Source organism: Dendrobates tinctorius, unplaced genomic scaffold (assembly GCF_039654945.1).
Source record: "Dendrobates tinctorius isolate UK_male_01 unplaced genomic scaffold, ASM3965494v1 ptg000125l, whole genome shotgun sequence".
NCBI lineage: Eukaryota > Metazoa > Chordata > Amphibia > Anura > Dendrobatidae > Dendrobates > Dendrobates tinctorius.
In genome coordinates this window covers 17,996,190-18,015,922 of record NW_027361793.1, presented here as the reverse complement: position 1 = coordinate 18,015,922, position 19,733 = coordinate 17,996,190, and the positions used below count along the sequence as shown (strand labels likewise).

The 19,733-nt window shown below is 50.3% G+C and overlaps 1 protein-coding gene across 2 annotated transcripts in view; it reads right to left on the bottom strand.

The window, feature by feature from the left end:
- KLF7 (KLF transcription factor 7) overlaps positions 1-19,733 on the bottom strand; it is a 474,435-nt gene that overhangs the window by 436,574 nt on the left and 18,128 nt on the right. The gene's annotated exons all lie outside the window — the stretch shown is intronic.

The window sequence follows — 19,733 nt, the reverse complement described above, 5'->3', positions numbered from 1 at the left end:
CCGCCTTACTAAAATTTGGCTTCAATAATAAATTTATAGCATCTGTATTTGCACTATATTCTAACACTAATGCCAAAATTTATACTAATAACCATTTCTCTCAACGCTTTAATATCACCAATGGAACAAGACAAGGGTGTCCCCTCTCTCCCCTCTTATTTGCCCTAGCGATTGAGCCCTTGGCAGAGATGATCAGGCAAAATTCTGCTATTTCCGGTTTTAAAACAAAGAAACACCATCACAAACTAACCTTATTTGCAGATGATCTTCTGTTATCAGTTACTGATCCCGCTAATTCTCTTACTGCCCTCATGACGGATTTGGAGTGCTTTTCTAGAGTTTCCTATTTTAAAATAAATGCTCAGAAATCTAAACTGCTACAATTTAACTTAAATTGCTCAGAAATCGAGAATCTTAAAAAGCAGACTAATTTCTATTGGGAGGAAAACGAGTTGGAATTTCTGGGGATTATTTTCCCTAAAGATTTAAAATCCATTTCGGCTAGGAATATGGATCATCTTATTGGAAAGCTTTCAAAAGATTTTTCTGGTTATAACAATTATGATTTGTCCCTGATGGGAAGAATTTTGGTAATAAAATCCTATATACTACCCAAAATACTCTTTATACTTAGAAATGTTCCACTAATTATCCATGCTTCATATATAAAAAGACTTCAAAAATAAATCAATTTATTTATTTGGAAAGGGAAAAAACCTAGAGTAGCCAACAAAATTTTATATAAGAAAAAAAATAATGGAGGCCTTGCACTACCTAACATTCAGGCCTACTATCAAGCTTCTCTTGTTCTCCAAAGCCAACAATGGTTTTGTGAGACGGCATCTTCCACCTGGTTAGACTTGGAATCAGAACAATGTGGGGACAATTCCATCTCAGATCTATTCTTTAGACACTTACTGTCACCCTCTATTAAGGACTATCACCACCCTATTCTTAACTCTATATTTGCAAGCATGGAGGTCTTTTACAAAACTAAAGAAGAAAGTCAACAGGCAGCAAATTAAGAAAAAATTCCCTTTAAAATTATTGTCTAGGATATATAAATGCCCCATTCCAGAAGTATGGTATGAATTAAAAATTAGTAAAGTAGGGGATATATGGGATGGACAGCACCCTCTATCCTTTAGTGAGATTAAGAACAAATTCCATGTCCCCTTTGCACAATTCTCATTCTACTTTATTGTGAAAGATATTCTGCAGAAATTTTTAAGTAGTAGAGCTCTAAACTTTGATATTATTGCCTCTATGTTTACTAAGCCTAATAATAAATCGACTTGGTGCCTAAAGACTATCTATTCCCATTTTAATGAAGATATGGAGTTTACAAAAAACGCATATATCCAGAAATGGGAAAAAGATTTTAATACTACATTTGAAATAGAAGAATGGGAAAAGGCTATAAAATTTTCAAACTCCTCAACAATCTCTATGACTCTGCGGGAGTCCTTCTTTAAAACATTGACTAGGTGGCACTACACCCCGATTAGACTTTCCTATATAGATTCCAAATACTCTCCTTTATGCTGGAGAAATTGAGGCCTGCCGGGCAACTTATACCACATATTCTGGAGCTGTCCCAAACTAAAGAGGTCTTGGACCATGTAGGAACCTTTTCGGACCAAAAGGTTAAGGTCACTCCGCAAATGGCCCTGCTTCGTCTGGGTACGGAGAATATCAACCCTTCTATTAGATTTGTTATGCTACATATTTTCTTGGTAACCAAAAACACAATAGCGTTTTGGTGGCTAAAAACCGCTTCGCCTTCTTTTTCAGATATTTTAGATAAGGTTCGGATCCATAGTTCTATGGAGAAAAGGTTTGCTTTTATTAACAATGCCTTACCCGATTATCACTCTAAGTGGGACCTATGGAACCAAAAATTTTCCTAGTCTAAAGTTACTTACTATTTGAGTTATGGCATTTACTGCTTCTCTGATTGTCTGTTTGCCTTAAAAGTATTGCAGAAAGGTAACAAAGTCTTCACCATTTGTCCTAACTCACTATTTGTCTTATCTAATTTTAATTTATTTTATGTGTGATGTAACACTGTAGAGTTCTCTACTTTTTATTTTTTTTCCTATGTTTACCCTTCCTTCCTTCCCTGTAATATTATTATGAAAATTTAATTTAATAAAAATTATATAAACAAAAAAAAAAAAACCCAGCGTTTCATGAATTTCTTTTGGGGGGGGTGCGTTTACACCATTCCGCGTGCGGTAAAATTGATAAAGCGGTTTTATTCTTCGGTTCAGTACGGTTACAGCGATACCTCATTTAGGTCGTTTTTTTATGTTTTGTCGGTTTTATGCAATGAAAACTATTTTATATAAAAAATTATTATTTTTGCATCGCTTTATTCTGCGAGCTATAACTTTTTTATTTTTTCGCTGATGATGCTGTGTGGCAGCTCGTTTTTTGCGGGACAAGATGACGTTTTCAGCGGTACTATGGATATTTATATGCGTCTTTTTGATCGCGCGTAATTGCACTTTTTGTTTGGCGGTAAATCATTATTTTTTGCTTCATTTATTTTTATTTTTTAAGGGGTTCGCTAAAGGGGTTAACTAATGGGACAGTTTTATAGGGCAGGTCGTTACGGACGCGGCGATACCTAATATGTGTACTTTTATTGTTTGTTTGTTTTTTATTTCCAAAAAATGGATTTATTGGTGGAATTTTTTTTTTTCCTAACTTATTTGGCGATTTTTTTAAAATTATTTTAACACTTTTTTTTAAACTTTATTACATAGTCCCAGGTGGGACATCACTGTCCTGTGACAGATCGCTGATCTGTCACATCACAGATCACTGTGACAGATCAGCGATGTGTCACAGGCACTGCTGCAGACTTCCTCATGCCTGCGCTTTGCAGGCACTGAGGAAGCCGGCTCCCTGCAGGCCCCCTGCAGGCCCCCGTCGCCATTTTGGATTCGGGGGCCTGCAGGGAAGGAGCCCCCCACAGCAGCGCTGCACATTGCGCTGCCGTGGGGGGCTCAGGGAAGCACGGAGGGAGCTCTCTCCCTGCCGATGCATCCCTTTAACCCCCGGTACAACGCGATCATGTTTGATCGCAGTGTGCAAGGGGTTAACGTGTCGGGGGTGGTCCGTGACCGCCCCTGACACATTGTGCCGGGTGTCAGCTGTGATAATTAGCTGACACCCGGCCGCGATCAGTGGCGCTCACCACGTGGGCGCTGCTTATCGCGCTAGACGTACTATCCCGTCCATAGGCATAGGGGCCCGGGTCCCATGGACGGGATAGTACGTCGGATGTCAGGAAGGGGTTAAACACATTTTATAAGTGGCCATAAACTTGTAAATAACTCATGAAAGAATAAAGTTATGTTAAAACCAAGCACACCATTGTTTTTCAAGTGAAATTCTCAATAAGTTTGATAATAATAATGTGTCACATGACCCTCACATGACCCTCTTTCCATTGAAAATAATAAAGTTGAATTGAAAATGGCCGATTTCAAAATGGCCACCATGGTCACCATCCATCTTGAAAAGTTTTCCCCCTCCCATATACTAATGTACCACAAACAGGAAGTTGATATCGCCAACCATTCCCATTTTATTTAGGTGAATCCACCCTGGGGGACGAGATCTGAAGCCGTGCATGCACCGTCCCCGGACCGGCGGCCATCTTCCCGGTGTCCATGTTCCCGGAGCAAGGGATGTGCTGGGGGCCTCCGGGCTTGGAGGAAATGCCGGCGGAGCCGCCGCCCCTGCACCGGAGCACAGCCCGCCGCCACCACCGCCCCGCAGAGCCCCGCCCGCTGCCACCACCGCCCCGCAGAGCCCCGCCCACTGCCACCACTGCACCGCAGAGCCCCAGAGGTGAGTATATTGCACCCCCCACTTTCCCCCAAAATTTTTTGGGAAAAAAGTGCGTCTTATGGTCCGAAAGTCTTAGTTACTCACCGGTTAACGGTATTTTTCGGAGTCCATGACAGCACCACCTGAGAGAGGGGATCCGCCCTTTAGGAACAGGAAACCTACAGATACAAAAAGGGTGGCACCTCTCCCACGCATCAGTTGGATTACAGAGCACAAGAGGACTTCCAAGGTTAATGCATGATTTATGTACAGTATTCTTTACAATTATAACTTTTATCACCAGTGAGCATATACAAGAAAAAAGACGTGCACACCCCAATTAAACTAAAGGGAGGGAATATACGGGTGCTGTCATGGACTCCGAAAAATACCGTTAACCGGTGAGTAACTAAGACTTTATTCGGTCGTCCATGACAGCACCACCTGAGAGATTTACAGAGAGTAATATCAGCTTTAGGGAGGGACTACAGCCTACAGCACCCTTATACCAAAAGAGAGGTCTGTGGAAGCACCCAGGTCTAGCCTATAATGACTATAAAAGGTGCTCGGAGAGGACCAAGTAGCCGCCTTACATATCTGGTCGATGGAGACTTCTGATCTTTCGGCCCATGAGGTTGCCATTGCCCTGGTGGAATGCGCCCTCAGCTTTCCGGGTGGCGACCTGCCCTTTGATGTGTATGCTATTGCATTCGCCTCTCTAATCCATCTGGCTAGTGTATTTTTTGATGCTCTACAACCTTTTCTGGGGCCTTGATGAGAGATAAATAGGGCATTATCTTTCTTCCAGGGATCGGTGACTGACAGATATTCTATGAGGCCTCTCCTGACATCCAGGGTGTGTAGTTTCCTTTCCTTCTCGTTAGTTGGATTAGGGAGGAAGGATGGCAGAACTATCTCCTGTGTCCTATGGAAACTAGAAACTACCTTTGGCATGTACGCTGGATCAGGTCTAAGTATTACCCTATCCTCTTTAAACTGTAAATAAGGAGGACACCTAGATAAAGCCTGAATATCGCTTATTCTGCGAGCTGATGTTAGAGCTACCAGGAAGGCTACCTTGATGGACAGGTTTTTTAGGGAAGCCGACGAGATAGGTTCGAATGGAGTCTCTGTCATAGCAGTGAGGACTAGGTTCAAGTCCCACGGCATAAACCTATCCTTCATTATTGGCCTGGATCTACCTGCTGCCTTAATGAATCTGCTTATCCAATAATTACCAGCAATGTTACAGCTAAACAGAGCCCCCAAGGCTGACACTTGTACTTTAAGGGTACTGGTAGAGAGTCCCATGTCTAGACCTTTTTGTAGGAACTCTAATATCTGCATTATAGGTGCTGAATCCCCAGCGATTACTTCTGAGTTTTGAAGGAATTTTTTCCAAATCCTAACGTAAATTTTTGTGGTAATGATTTTCCTACTTTTAAGTAGGGTGTTAATTAGGTCTGCGGAGAAACCCTTTTCTTCTAATAATGACCGTTCAAACTCCACGCCGTCAGATGAAGGCCAGCCACCTGAGGATGGAAGACTGGGCCCTGGGACAGGAGATCCGGGATGTCCGGCAGAACCCAAGGATCGGACACCGACATGGTCCTGAGGCATGAGAACCATGCTCTCCTGGGCCAAAACGGAGCGATAACTATCACCCTTGCTCTGTCTTTCCTGATTTTCCTCATCACTAGGGGTAGAAGAGATAGGGGAGGGAAGGCGTAGGCTAGTTTGAAGTCCCAGTTTATCAGGAAGGCATCTACCGCCAGAGGATTTTCTCTGGGATTCAGGGAGCAGAATTGTTTCAATTGCGTGTTGTCTCTGGTGGTGAATAGGTCTACCTCTGGATATCCCCACTTTTGAACAATCAGATTGAATATGGAGGTGTTTAAAGACCATTCCCCTTGCTTTAGCCGATTGCGGCTTAAAAAGTCTGCCGTGATGTTGTCTTTTCCTTTTATATGCAATGCTGTTAAAGATAGGAAGTATCGTTCTGCTAGATGGAACAACCGCTCTGCTACAAACATCAGGGGTCTGGAACGAGTCCCGCCTTGGTGATTGATGTATGCCACGGTGACCTGATTGTCGGAGAACACTCGCACGTGATGGCCCTGTAGGTACACAAGGAGCTTTTTAGCCGCCTGTTCTACTGCCGTCAATTCTTTTAGGTTAGATGACATTCCTAACTGATGATGTTGCCATTGGTCCTGGACTAAAATTTCACCCATATGAGCTCCCCAACCGTAAGGACTAGCATCCGTGGTGACTATGCGGGTTACGTTATACTCCCAGGGCACCCCTTTTGATAAGTTATCCTTGTCTAACCACCACTCTAGGGACTCCCTTGTGTTACGGGATAAGGTTAGCTGACCCTCCAAGTAACCTCCAAGGACTTTTTGATGTAATAAGACCTCGCTCTGTAGTTTCCTTGCATGAAACTGGGCCCACTGGACTGCCGGGATACAGGCCGAAAGAGAGCCTAGAAGGGACATGGCTTTTCTGAGGGACATGGTGGGGTTATTGGAGGCGTTCAGGATCTGATAATGGAGGCGAACAAGCTTGTCCGGAGGCAGACGGCATTCCTGTTTTTCAGAATCCAGGGTTAGGCCCAAAAATTGTTGGACTTTCATTGGTTGCAACCGGGACTTTTTGACGTTCAGCAACCATCCTAACCGTTCTAGGGCAGACATTGCCTTTTGTAGCTGTTGTAAACAATGTTTCGCCGTTTTACCTACAATAAGAAAATCGTCCAGGTAGGGGATCACCAGAATGTTCGATTCACGTAGATGGGCCATGACCTCCGCTATCACCTTAGTAAACACTCTGGGAGCGACTGCCACTCCAAAAGGGAGGGCCGCATATTGGAAATGTCGAATTGACCCATCCAACTGAACCGCCACTCTGAGGAACCGCTGATGGCCTGCATGGATGGGTATATGGTAGTATGCGTCTTTTAAATCTAACACCACCATGAAGCAGTTTTGGAACAGCAATTTTATTGCAGATTTAATCGTTTCCATCTTAGGCCGGTTTCACATTAGCGCTTTTTCAGCGCACGCACGGCCGGGGGTAGCTCCGCCCCCGAGACGGCTCTCTGCCCGGCGTGCCCGCCCCTTGCTTGTACCGCCGCCTACTAGCGGACAGCGGCGCCTGCGATCGGCGCACCCTATCTTTAGCATAGGGTGCGCAGATCGTGCGCAGGCCGTGCGCTAGTTGCGCTTTGACCTGCGCTGCGCACTTTTGACGGTGCGCCGTGCGCGCCAAAATCAAACTTTTCGGATTTTGGCGCGCACGGCGCACCGTCAAAAGTGCGCAGCGCAGGTCAAAGCGCAACTAGCGCACGGCCTGCGCACGATCTGCGCACCCTATGCTAAAGATAGGGTGCGCCGATCGCAGGCGCCGCTGTCCGCTAGTAGGCGGCGCTACAAGCAAGGGGCGGGCACGCCGGGCAGAGAGCCGGCTCGGGGGCGGAGCTACCCCCGGCCGTGCGTGCGCTGAAAAAGCGCTAATGTGAAACCGGCCTTAAAGGGACGTATGACCAAAAACTTGTTGAGGGCTTTAAGGTTAATTATTGTCTTAAAGGAGCTGTCCGGTTTGCGGACCAGGAACAGAGGGGAGTAGAATCCCTTCCCCCATTCTTCCTCTGGAACCTCTATCAGGACTTTCTTAGCGCACAGGTTATGAACCTCGGCTTCCAGGGCAGTTTGTTCTGCCGCAGACGACCTGAGAGGGGTGATTTTAAATTGATCAAGGGGAACCCTAGAAAACTCTAGTCGTAGTCCCACGGCTATTATCCCCAATATCCAGCTGCTATTGGAGATCAGAGACCAGGATGGGTAGAAGGCAGCTAGTCTCCCTCCTACTGGGGCAACTAGTCATTGGGGCGGCTTTTTCGTATCCCGAGCTGGACCTTCCTGGCGCCCTCCCCCAAACATGAATCCTGTACCTTTCCTTTTTTTATCATCCCATCTGCCCTGATCTCTGGACGGCCTTCTCCGGAAAAACCCTTTCCTGGCAAAGGGACGTCTGTAAGAGGGGTTCGGGAGACTGGGAAATTTCTTTTTGTCATCTCCAGCTTTCTCCAACAATTCGTCCAAGACGGGGCCGAATAGGTACTCCCCCTTGCAGGGAATGGAACAGAGACGGGACCGGGCTTGAATATCTCCTGGCCAGCATTTTAACCAGAGCGCTCTTCGCGCTGCATTAGACAGACCTGCGGCTTTAGCCGCCATTCTTGCAGAGTCTGCAGAAGCATCGGCTAAAAACGCCGCGGCATTCTGAATGATGGGCAAATTTTTCCGAATAGATGATCTTGAAGTTCCATCTCTTAGTTCGGAATCTAGCTGATCTAGCCAGACCATCATAGATCTGGCTGTACAGGTGGCAGCTACCGCTGGTCTTAACGCGCCTGCTGACATCTCCCATGTCCCTTTAAGGAAAGAATCCGCTTTTTTATCTAACGGATCTTTCAGGGAGGCCATATCGTCAAATGGTATGGCGGATTTTTTAGATGCTTTGGCTACTGCTGCATCTAGTTTCGGGGCTTTATCCCATCTGTTTACTACCGGGTTATCGAAGGGGTATCTCCGCTTAAAGGCTGGTGGCATGGAGCCCCTTTTCTCCGGTCTCTTCCATTCTCTATCAATTAGGCTCTGAACCTTTTCGTTCAATGGAAAAGCTTTACGTTTTTTGGGGTCCAACCCCCCGAACATTATGTCCTGTGCTGAGAGTTCCCGTTTTTTGTCCGCTACCCCCATGGTGGACCGTATAGCTTTCACTAATTTGTCCATCTGGTCTAAGGGGAAGCAGAACCGGCTAGAGTCTTCATCCGAGGAAGACGACGAGGAGGCCGAGGAGTCCGAGGAATTGTCACCCTTCCCAGGGGCGACTGAGGCCTCTGAGCCTGAACCACTAGCCTCTCTTCTCCTAGAAGGTTCTCTTTGAGGTAAAGCTTTCATTTCTGCCCTGATCATGTCTCTCAGGTTTGAAGTGAAGTCAGGTGTCTCTTCCGCTACCTGCATAAACGGGGGAGAGTATAAGGGCCTGACAATCTACCCCTGGACTCCCTGTCCTTAATAACTCCTACCGTCTGCCGTATGCATGGCTGGCATAACTTTTTAGGGTGGCCATCTGGTAGGGGGGAACTACAGAGGGCACATTCCCTGTGTTTCTGTTTTCCCGTAACCTTCTTCCCCTGAAAAAAAAAACATAAGGGAACACTGCATCAGGGTACATTCACGGAGATCTCTTACCCATGCAGATGAGGCAGGTACCGGATCACGGAGGGAGGCAGGGGGGTCCTTTCTGGAGGAACTTTCGCGGCTCTGGTCGCTAGTTCGTCTCTGTTTCTTCTGCTGGCCACTCGCCTGTTTCTGCGGGTGCTCCTGCGTCTCGTCCTGCTGGACTAAGGGGGCTTCTGACGTATCCATTGCTGGGGCCTTCAGAAGCACCCCAGCGGCGTCCCCATCTGCCTTATATGGCCTCCTGTCCGGGTCAGCAGGCATCCTGCCATAGCACCACCCACCCGGCTCTTGCGTTCCCTCCCCCATGCTCCGGCCCCCCTTGCCTTCGCCCGGTCGCCGCGCGACCCCCGGACCGGCATGCACCCGCGGCGCGCGCCGGAGGCCGCCGGCACCCGACTTCCGGTATCGGCGCTATTGCTCCGCCCCTTCCGCCGCGTCACTTCCGCCGCTTACAGAGCCCTGCGGGAGCGCGCGCGAAGGAGCCGCGCAGCCCTGCCCGGAGTGCCAGCACCCCCCGCGCCCGCCATGAGCCCGGCCAGGGGACAGCACCGACCTGGAGGACCGGACCGGGGGAGCGCACCGGGGCATACATACCAGGTGCTGGCTTTGGAGACGGCATCCACCGGACCCCTGCTCCACCTGCTTCGTCCACTGCAGTGGTGACCTACCCGGCCCCACCGTGGCGCTTCCAGGGACCCCGCACTGACCGAGGTAGGAGACCCCCTCGCTACCTGGGTCGGTCAGCCGGCCTGGGTATTAATGATGATTCCATGACGGACGATCTGTAGAGAGTCCTGTCCTCTAGGAACAGGAAACCAACTGATGCGTGGGAGAGGTGCCACCCTTTTTGTATCTGTAGGTTTCCTGTTCCTAAAGGGCGGATCCCCTCTCTCAGGTGGTGCTGTCATGGACGACCGAATAAAAATACGGTAATTAGGATCACCACACCAAATGACAAGAGAAATAGCCAATTTTATTATATACACAACCAGAAAAACAACACACAATTAAAAGCACTTAAAAAATGCATTGAATCAGGACAAGCATAGTCCAGACAATACAAGACATTAAACAACCACTGGCCGCTAATATGGGTATAATATAAAAACCATATAACCTATGAACATACTGCTGATATAACTTTACAGGATGCCAATGCATTGTACACCATAATGAGAAGAAATGGGAACAATAAATGTTATTAGCCCACAGAAGATTGTTCATAATGGGTCACAGGCTCCTCAATCCCTGATGTAGAGAAAAACCTCTCGCCTAGATAGAATAAGGTGGACTAATAAATCACCGCAGGTCAGTCAGTCAGGATAAGGGCACAGTCACCCCGTCATATAGAAAGCAGTCGGGCAGCCAAAGTGGTGTGAGAATAACCCACGCGTTCCGACACCTAAAGTGTCTTTTTCAAGGTGAGCATGACCCTGATCTGGACATTTCCGGTTTCCACACCGTATGCCATTGTAAACACCTAGTGTTCTTACGTTGTGGGCGCGCAGGCGCAGTCCATGTATGGACCTCGCCTATGCATTGTACACCATAATGAGAAGAAATGGGAACAATAAATGTTATTAGCCCATAGAAGATTGTTCATAATGGGTCACAGGCTCCTCAATCCCTGATGTAGAGAAAAACCTCTCGCCTAGATAGAATAAGGTGGACTAATACATCACCGCAGGTCAGTCAGTCAGGATAAGGGCACAGTCACCCCGTCATATAGAAAGCAGTCGGGCAGCCAAAGTGGTGTGAGAATAACCCACGCGTTCCGACACCTAAAGTGTCTTTTTCAAGGTGAGCATGACCCTGATCTGGACATTTCCGGTTTCCACACCGTATGCCATTGTAAACACCTAGTGTTCTTACGCTGTGGGCGCGCAGGCGCAGTCCATGTATGGACCTCGCCTATGAACACTTCCGGGTGACCGAACATGTGGGATAGCAATGCCGCCCGCCGACCTCCTGCCGTCGGCCGCCGCCAGCTGGTAATTATTTCTAGCTAATGATTTATGTTTAAATAGCCGATCTTGACAGAAACAGACACAGAATTTGTGTTTGCAATCATTTTCAGGAAGAAACTGAGTATTATCTGACAGAATTGCAGGGGTGTCAATACTTTTGGCCACAACTGTAGCTCTGCAGTGAGATCAGAAGAACAGAGAGCGTCCATTACATATCACACTGGTAGCGCCTCCTTTTATTTAAAAAACCGTATTTTTCGGACCATAAGACGCACTTTTTTCCCCCAAAATTTTGGGGGAAAGTGGGGGGTGCGTCTTATGGTCGAAATATACTAACCTCCGGAGGCTGGTGCGGGTGCCGTGGGGCTCTGTAGTGCGGTGGTGGCAGTGGGCTGTGCTCCGGTGCAGAGGTAGCTGCTCTCTGTGCTCCAGTGCAGGGGCGGCGGCGGCTCCGCCAGCATTTCCTTCAAGCCCAGAGGCCCCCGCACATCCCTTGCTGGCCGCCGCCATGTTGCGGTGGCCTCCAGGAACATGGACGCCGGGAAGATGGCCGCCGGTCTGGGGACGGCGCATGCGCAGGTTCAGATCTCGTCCCGAGATCTTCGGGGGATGAGATTCAAATCTCGGCAACGAGATTTGAGTATTTGAGTATTGACACCCCTGCAATTCTGTCAGATAATACTCAGTTTCTTCCTGAAAATGATTGCAAACACAAATTCTTTGGTATTATCTTCATTTAATTTGTCTTAAATGAAAAAACACAAAAGAGAATGAAGCAAAAAGCAAAACATTGATCATTTCACACAAAACTCCAAAAATGGGCCAGACAAAAGTATTGGCACCCTCAGCCTAATACTTGATTGCACAACCTTTAGCCAAAATAACTGCGACCAACCGCTTCCAGTAACCATCAATGAGTTTCTGACAATGCTCTGCTGGAATTTTAGACCATTCTTCTTTGGCAAACTGCTCCAGGTCCCTGATATTTGAAGGGTGCCTTCTCCAAACTGCCACTTTTAGATCTCTCCACAGGTGTTCTATGGGATTCAGGTCTGGACTCATTGCTGGTCACCTTAGAAGTCTCCAGTGCTTTCTCTCAAACCATTTTCTAGTGCTTTTTGAAGTGTGTTTTGGGTCATTGTTCTGCTGGAAGACCCATGACCTCTGAGGGAGACCCATCTTTCTCACACTGGGCTCTACATTATGCTGCAAAATTTGTTGGTAGTCTTCTAACTTCATAATGCCATGCACATGGTCAAGCAGTCCAGTGCCAGAGGCAGCAAAGCAACCCCAAAACATCAGGGAACCTCCACCATGTTTGACTGGAGGGACCGTGTTCTTTTCTTTGAATGCCTCTTTTTTTCTCCTGTAAACTCTATGTTGATGCCTTTGCCCAAAAAGCTCTACTTTTGTCTCATCTGACCAGAGAACATTCTTCCAAAACGTTTTAGGCTTTTTCAGGTAAGTTTTGGCAAACTCCAGCCTGGCTTTTTTATGTCTCGGGGTAAGAAGTGGGGTCTTGCTGGGTCTCCTACCATACAGGCCCTTTTCATTCAGACGCCGACAGATAGTACGGGTTGACACTGTTGTACCCTCGAACTGCAGGGCAGCTTGAACTTGTTTGGATGTTAGTCGAGGTTCTTTATCCAACATCCGCACAATCTTGCGTTGAAATTGTTAGCGTGGGTGGTCAGGAGCGGGAGCTCCGAGAGTGGACCCTCTGGACCGTGGCACCGAGGGACCCCGGGCGAGCTGCCAGGTGGAACCGACCCCTATACAGGGACTGTTAGGAGCAGGCCCAGGGGTTCGAGTACCACGGTAGCCGGTACCGAGAGGGGCGGCTCAGGATGGACCGGAGTAAGACTGAGACTGGAGTAGGACGGCAGGAGCACTGAAGACAGGACTGGAGTAGGACGGCAGGAACACTGAAGGCAGGACTGGAGTAGGACGGCAGGAACACAAGGCAGGACTGGAGTAGGACGGCAGGAACACAAGGCAGGACTGGAGTAGGACAAGAGGAACACTGAAGGCAGGACTGGAGTAGGTAACCAGGAACACGGGTAGCAGGACTGAGAAGCTGCTGTGAGGAGCAGCCGAGACAGGAACTGCAGGAGCAGAGTGTGCACGATGGAGCGAGGCCAGAGTGTCAGGAAACACAACGATCAGGCGCCTCCCTCAGGGGGAAGCGGCCTGATATGGCCCCGTCTGGTCAGCCATTGGTCCAAAGGTGCTTCCGGGTCAGGGCACAGCCGGAGCATAAGAAGCAGGAAGGAGGCGCGGCCGCGGCCTATGGCGCATGCGCATAGCATGCAGGGAAGGCATCGGTCGCGGGCCTGTCTCAGGTGACTGCCGCCGCCGTCGGGTGGAGAGAGGCTGCGGCGTGGGATCGGAGGGCGACTGCGGCGTGGGAGCGGAGGCCGGGTGAGTATGACGGAGCGGTGTAACAGTACCCCCTCCCCTAAGCCGCCCCCCCGGAGATTAACAAGAAACCTCTTGAGGATACGGGGAGCATTAATATTCTCCCGAGGCTCCCAGGATCTCTCCTCAGGACCAAAGCCCTTCCAATCAACGAGAAAGAAAGTCCTACCTCTAACCCTTTTCACAGCGAGGATGTCCTGCACCTCAAAAACGTTGTCGGCACCCACCGGCTGAGGACCAAGATCAAGCGAGGAATGGAAACGATTCAGCACCACAGGCTTCAGGAGAGAGACGTGAAAGGTGTTCGGGATCCGGAGCGAAGCAGGCAACCTCAATTTGTAGGCAACTTCGTTAATACGTCCCAGAATTTCAAACGGACCGATGTAGCGTGGACCCAACTTGTAGGAGGGCAGTTTTAGTCGGACGAATTTGGAGGAGAGCCAGACCTTGTCGCCAACACGATACGGAGGAGAATCCAACCTCTTTTTGTCTGCATAGTTCTTCATCTGATCAGCGGATCTCTTGAGTGATGTGTTGGTCTCAGCCCAAATCTTAGAAAATTCCGAGGACAAGGCATTGGCCGCGGGTACCTCAGAGGCAGGGGTTATCGGAAGAGGGACACCAGGATGTCTGCCAAAAACAATGAAAAATGGAGACTTGGCCGAAGACTCACCAGCATGGTTGTTATAAGCGAACTCTGCCCAGGGGAGTAAGTTGACCCAATCGTTCTGGTGGGCGTTAGAGAAGTGGCGTAAGTATCCCGTAAGCGTCTGGTTGGTACGCTCTACTTGTCCGTTGGACTGTGGATGGTAGGCCGAGGAGAAGTCGAGGGAAACGTTCATAAGCTTACAAAGCGAACGCCAGAACTTGGAGGTAAACTGAACCCCTCGGTCAGACACAATGCGTCGAGGTAGTCCATGAAGCCTGAAGACTTGATGAATGAAGATCTCGGCCAGCTCTGGCGCTGAGGGAAGACCGGGCAGAGGGATGAAGTGAGCCATCTTGGAAAAACGATCCACCACCACCAGAATGACTGAGCAGCCCGCAGAGCAGGGTAGGTCGGTGATGAAATCCATGGCGATGTTCTCCCAAGGAACCGTAGGGACAGGCAACGGAAGCAACAAGCCAGACGGAGATCTCCGTGGCACCTTGTTCTTTGCACAGGATGGACAAGAAGCCACAAAGTCGAGTACATCTTGGCGAAGTGAGGGCCACCAGTAGTGACGTTTGATAAGGTCAAGGGTCTTCTTAGTTCCGGCATGGCTGGCCAGTTTGGAGGAGTGCCCCCATAGAAGAACCTTTTGCTTGAGATTCTCTGGCACAAACGTCTTGCCAGGCGGAGGAGTAAGCCAGTTCACTGGAGCCACGGTGATGATCCTAGTGGGATCAATGATATGTGACGGTTCCTCCGTGGATTCGTGTGGTTGGAAGACCCTGGACAGGGCGTCGGCTTTGGAATTCTTGTTGCCGGGACGGAATCGGAGCTCGAAATCAAATCGGGCAAAAAATAAAGACCATCTGGCTTGGCGAGGGTTTAGTCTCTGGGCAGACTGGAGATAGGCCAGATTCTTGTGGTCCGAGAAGATGACAAAAGGATGGACAGCTCCTTCCAGGAGGTGGCGCCATTCCTCCAAGGCCAACTTGATGGCCAAAAGTTCCCGGTCACCGATCGAGTAGTTACACTCGGATGGAGAAAAGGCCTTCGAGAAGAAGCCACAAGGGTGCAGGCGACCGGAGGCGGTTCTCTGGGACAGCACCGCCCCGGCACCAGTCGAGGAAGCGTCCACCTCGAGTACAAAAGGTTGATCGCTCTCAGGGCGATGCAGGACCGGAGCCGTGGAGAAAGCCCGTTTTAGGGACAGAAAGGCCTCCTCTGCCTCAGGAGACCAATCCTTGGAAGTAGACCCTTTACGGGTGAGCACAGAAATGGGTCTTGTGATCGCGGAGAAGTGGGAGACAAATTGCCGGTAATAGTTGGCGAACCCAAGGAATCGTTGTATCGCCTTTAATCCGACGGGGCGAGGCCATTTGAGGATGGCAGACAACTTCTCGGGATCCATCCTTAGACCAGCGTCGGAGATAATGTATCCCAGAAATGGCAGAGAGGTCTGTTCGAAGAGACATTTCTCGATCTTTGCATACAGACGGTTCTCCCGAAGACGCTGAAGCACCAGGCGGACACTCTTTCTGTGGGACGAGAGGTCCGGCGAGAAGACGAGGATGTCGTCTAAGTACACGACCACACAGGAGTACAAGAGATCCCGGAAGATCTCGTTGACGAACTCTTGAAAGACTGCAGGAGCATTGCAAAGACCGAAGGGCATGACCAGGTACTCGTAATGGCCATCTCGAGTGTTGAAAGCGGTCTTCCACTCGTCACCTGCACGGATACGGACCAGATTGTAGGCTCCTCTGAGGTCCAGCTTGGTAAAGACCCGAGCCCCTCTGAGACGGTCAAACAGTTCCGGAATGAGTGGAAGAGGGTACCTGTTCTTGATGGTAATCTCATTCAAGCCCCTATAGTCAATGCATGGTCGTAGAGTCCCGTCCTTCTTTTTGACGAAGAAGAACCCGGCTCCCGCGGGCGAAGAGGATTTCCGTATAAAGCCTTTGGCAAGGTTCTCTCGGACGTACTCGGACATGGCGGTGGTCTCCGCGGGAGACAGAGGGTAGATTCTGCCCCTTGGGGGGGGTTGAACCAGAAACAAGTTCAATTGGGCAGTCAAACGGCCGGTGTGGAGGGAGGACCTCCGCTTCCTTCTTATCAAAAACATCGGCGTAGGAGCTGTAAGCTGGAGGAAGACCCGGGAGGTCTGGAGGTGACCGTGGAGCGGCCGCCAGGCGGACAGGAGTCAGACAGCGAGCTTGGCACGGGTGCCCCCAGCGGAGTATCTCCCCAGAAGACCAGTCGAGATCAGGCTGATGAGTTCTTAACCATGGAAGACCGAGTAGAATGGCGTGAGAGAGCTTAGGTAAAACGTAAAAGGCTATCTTCTCTCGATGTAAGGCTCCGATTTGCAATTCCACCTCTTCAGTGACCAAGGTGACAGTCACCTGTAGCGGTTTGCCATCCACGGTGGCAATCTGAATTGGGTTAGATAGAGTGACTACAGGAATTTGGTATTTGTCTACCTCTTCCGGCCGAATGAAGTTACCCGCTGAGCCCGAATCCACGTAGGCCACCTCGGAACCACGCCTCCCTCCTGAAACCAAAAGCACAGAAATCGTAAGGGGTTGAGAGGAATCATCATCACCTAGGAAGGCCTCTCTTACCTGACCTAGGTGGAGTCGTTTCCCTGTCTCTTAGGACAGGTGCGGATATAGTGTGACGAATGACCGCAATAGAGGCACAGACCTTGTGCCCGTCTCTCTCTCTGACGTAACTCGGCCAACCTGAGATGATCTATCTGCATGGGCTCACCCGAAGAGAGGGAAGAAGATCCGACTGAACGTGAGCTGGCCGACTGAGTGAAAGGAGAAACTAACCTGGAGGAGCGCCTGTCTCTCACTGACTCCCGAGCGCGCTCCAGGAAGCGCAGGTCAATGCGGGTAGCCAGCGAGATAAGGTCCTCTAAGGTGGACGGGGTATCTCGACCAGCGAGTTCATCCTTTATTTTACTAGAAAGACCGCGCCAGAATGCCCCCACTAAAGCTGCGTTATTCCAGCCAAGCTCAGAGGAAATAGTGCGAAAGCGAATAGCGTACTGTCCGACCGTGAGAGAGCCCTGGTGTAAGTTAAAGAGTGACTCAGTGAGAGAGGCTAACCGGCCCGGCTCATCGAAAACCTTACGAAAAGTATCCAGGAAAACCGGGAGACTCGAAACGACCGGGTCGTCACGTTCCCAGAGCGGGTTTACCCAAGAAAGGGCCTCTCCCTCCAGATGGGACATGATGAAGGCCACTTTGGCCTGGTCCGAGGGATATTGCTGCGGCAGCCATTCAAAGTGGAGACTACACTGATTTAAGAACCCCCTACAGAGCTTGGGATCCCCGGTGAAACGAGGCGGCTTGGCGAGGCGGGGCGTCGGAGGAGCAGCAGACGCAGGGGGAGGAGTCGGCACTGCAGCGGCAGCCTGGAGGGCCGACAAGCGACTATCAAAGGAGGCCATGTAGGACAAAATGTGGGTTTGAGTATCTTGCTGCTGACCCAGCTCCTGTTGGAGACTGGCCAGCTGAGTGGCATTTCCAGGATCGGCCACCTGTAAGGCCGACAAACGGGTGTCCATCGACTTCATGATTGACATAATGCGCCCCTGATTCTCCCGTAGGAATAGCAACTCTTTCTGGGTAGCAGCCGTAGTACCGGCGGAGTCCATGGGCTGATCGTACTGTTAGCGTGGGTGGTCAGGAGCGGGAGCTCCGAGAGTGGACCCTCTGGACCGTGGCACCGAGGGACTCCGGGCGAGCTGCCAGGTGGAACCGACCCCTATACAGGGACCGTTAGGAGCAGGCCCAGGGGTTCGAGTACCACGGTAGCCGGTACCGAGAGGGGCGGCTCAATGTTAGGGTCGGCGGAACGCACCAGATATAAATAATGGAAGGCGCGTTCGCCGCCCGGGGTCCACCGTGCGGTAGATGACAAGACCGCTGCTGGACAATGGCAGATACGCTAGAAGTGCGAAACAGCGCTCGGGTTAACGTCACCCGAGAGCCTGAGAGCGGACTCTGTTTAGTCACAGAGACGCCAAAGTATGAACTAGACGTAAAGGCTGAACCTGTTAGCTGCACAGGTCAGCCGGCGTGTGGCGTCGCAGCTGCGAACACCAAAAGCTGCTACTACTGCAGCGCGGCCGTAACTGAAGCCGCTAAGCGACGATGCCGGAGGAGCCGGGCACCGACGGACGCTAGTGTAGGTGAGGAAGGCTCAGTGGCGTGTAGCCTGCCACAATCTGGAGCTGACTAACCCAACATACTGTCACCATTCGTAATATCCGAGGGAAGGGGTTTCATAATAAGTCAGACACCAGTCCATGCATCCATCACCATACACACACAGCATAATATGCTACACTAGCGCATGGCCGAGCCGCCATGCAGGCTTTTTATAGCCATGTGCTTCTGGGACCTTCCAGTACTATAGGAAGGACCAATCAGATCCGACATAGGACCTTCACATGTGACCCCTGCTCTCCACTGAGAGGACAAGTTGCGGGCATGCCCAGTCGCACGGCGCGAGGACTTAGCCTCTAGAGCAGTTCCCTGCAAAGCAGGTTGCGTTATCATTGCTGCACCAGAGGTGGCAGCAACATCCAGGCTCACAGAACGAGTTTGCGGGGAATGCCCGGCTCGCCGAGATTGCTGAGCAGGAGTCCGAGCGGTCGGAGGAGAATGGGAGACCGCAGGATGTCTGGCTCTGGATTCCTGCCGTGCAGCGCCAGGAATCCGACGCCTAACATTACCCCCCCTCCTAGGGCCCCCCCGCTGAGCCTCACTGCGCTCAAAGGCCGCGATCAGGAGCGGTGCGTGAATATTTTCCACCGGCTCCCAGGTCCGAGCCTCGGGCCCATGACCCTTCCAGTCCACCAAATAAAATTTTTTGCCACGGACAAACCTGCGCCCCACGATGGCGTTAACCTCAAACTCATCAGACGATAAGTCTGATGACCCGGCAGATGACTCAGAAAACCGGACCATGTGAACTGGTTTGAGGAGAGACACATGGAACACGTCCGAAATGGCCAAATGTGGAGGTAGAGCCAGGCGGTAGACCACCGAGCTAAGTCGCTCGAGGACCTTGAATGGTCCAATGTATCGCGGTGCGAACTTGGGAGACTCAACCCGCAGTTTAATGTTTCGGGTGGAGAGCCATACCATGTCGCCAGGGGAGAAGCTTGGCGCAGGCCGCCGATGCATGTCGGCGGACGCCCTCATCCTTTCTTTAGATGCCCGGATAGCATCCTGAGTGCGATCCCAAATGTCGCGGGCCTCCACTGCCCAGTCTGCCACCCTGGAGTCAGTGGAGGACACTGGCATCGGGACAGGGACACGTGGATGTTGGCCATAGTTTAGGAGAAAGGGCGTCTGACCAGTGGAATCAGCCACCGCATTGTTTAGGGCAAATTCTGCCCAAGGTAGCAAGGATGCCCAGTCATCCTGCCTGGCAGAGACAAAATGTCGTAAATAGGTGACCAAGGTCTGATTGGCTCTCTCGACCAAGCCATTCGTCTCGGGATGGTAAGCGGAGGATAGATTTAGCTCGATGCTGAGTAAACTGCAGAGCTCCCTCCAAAACCGAGACGCAAACTGGGGACCACGG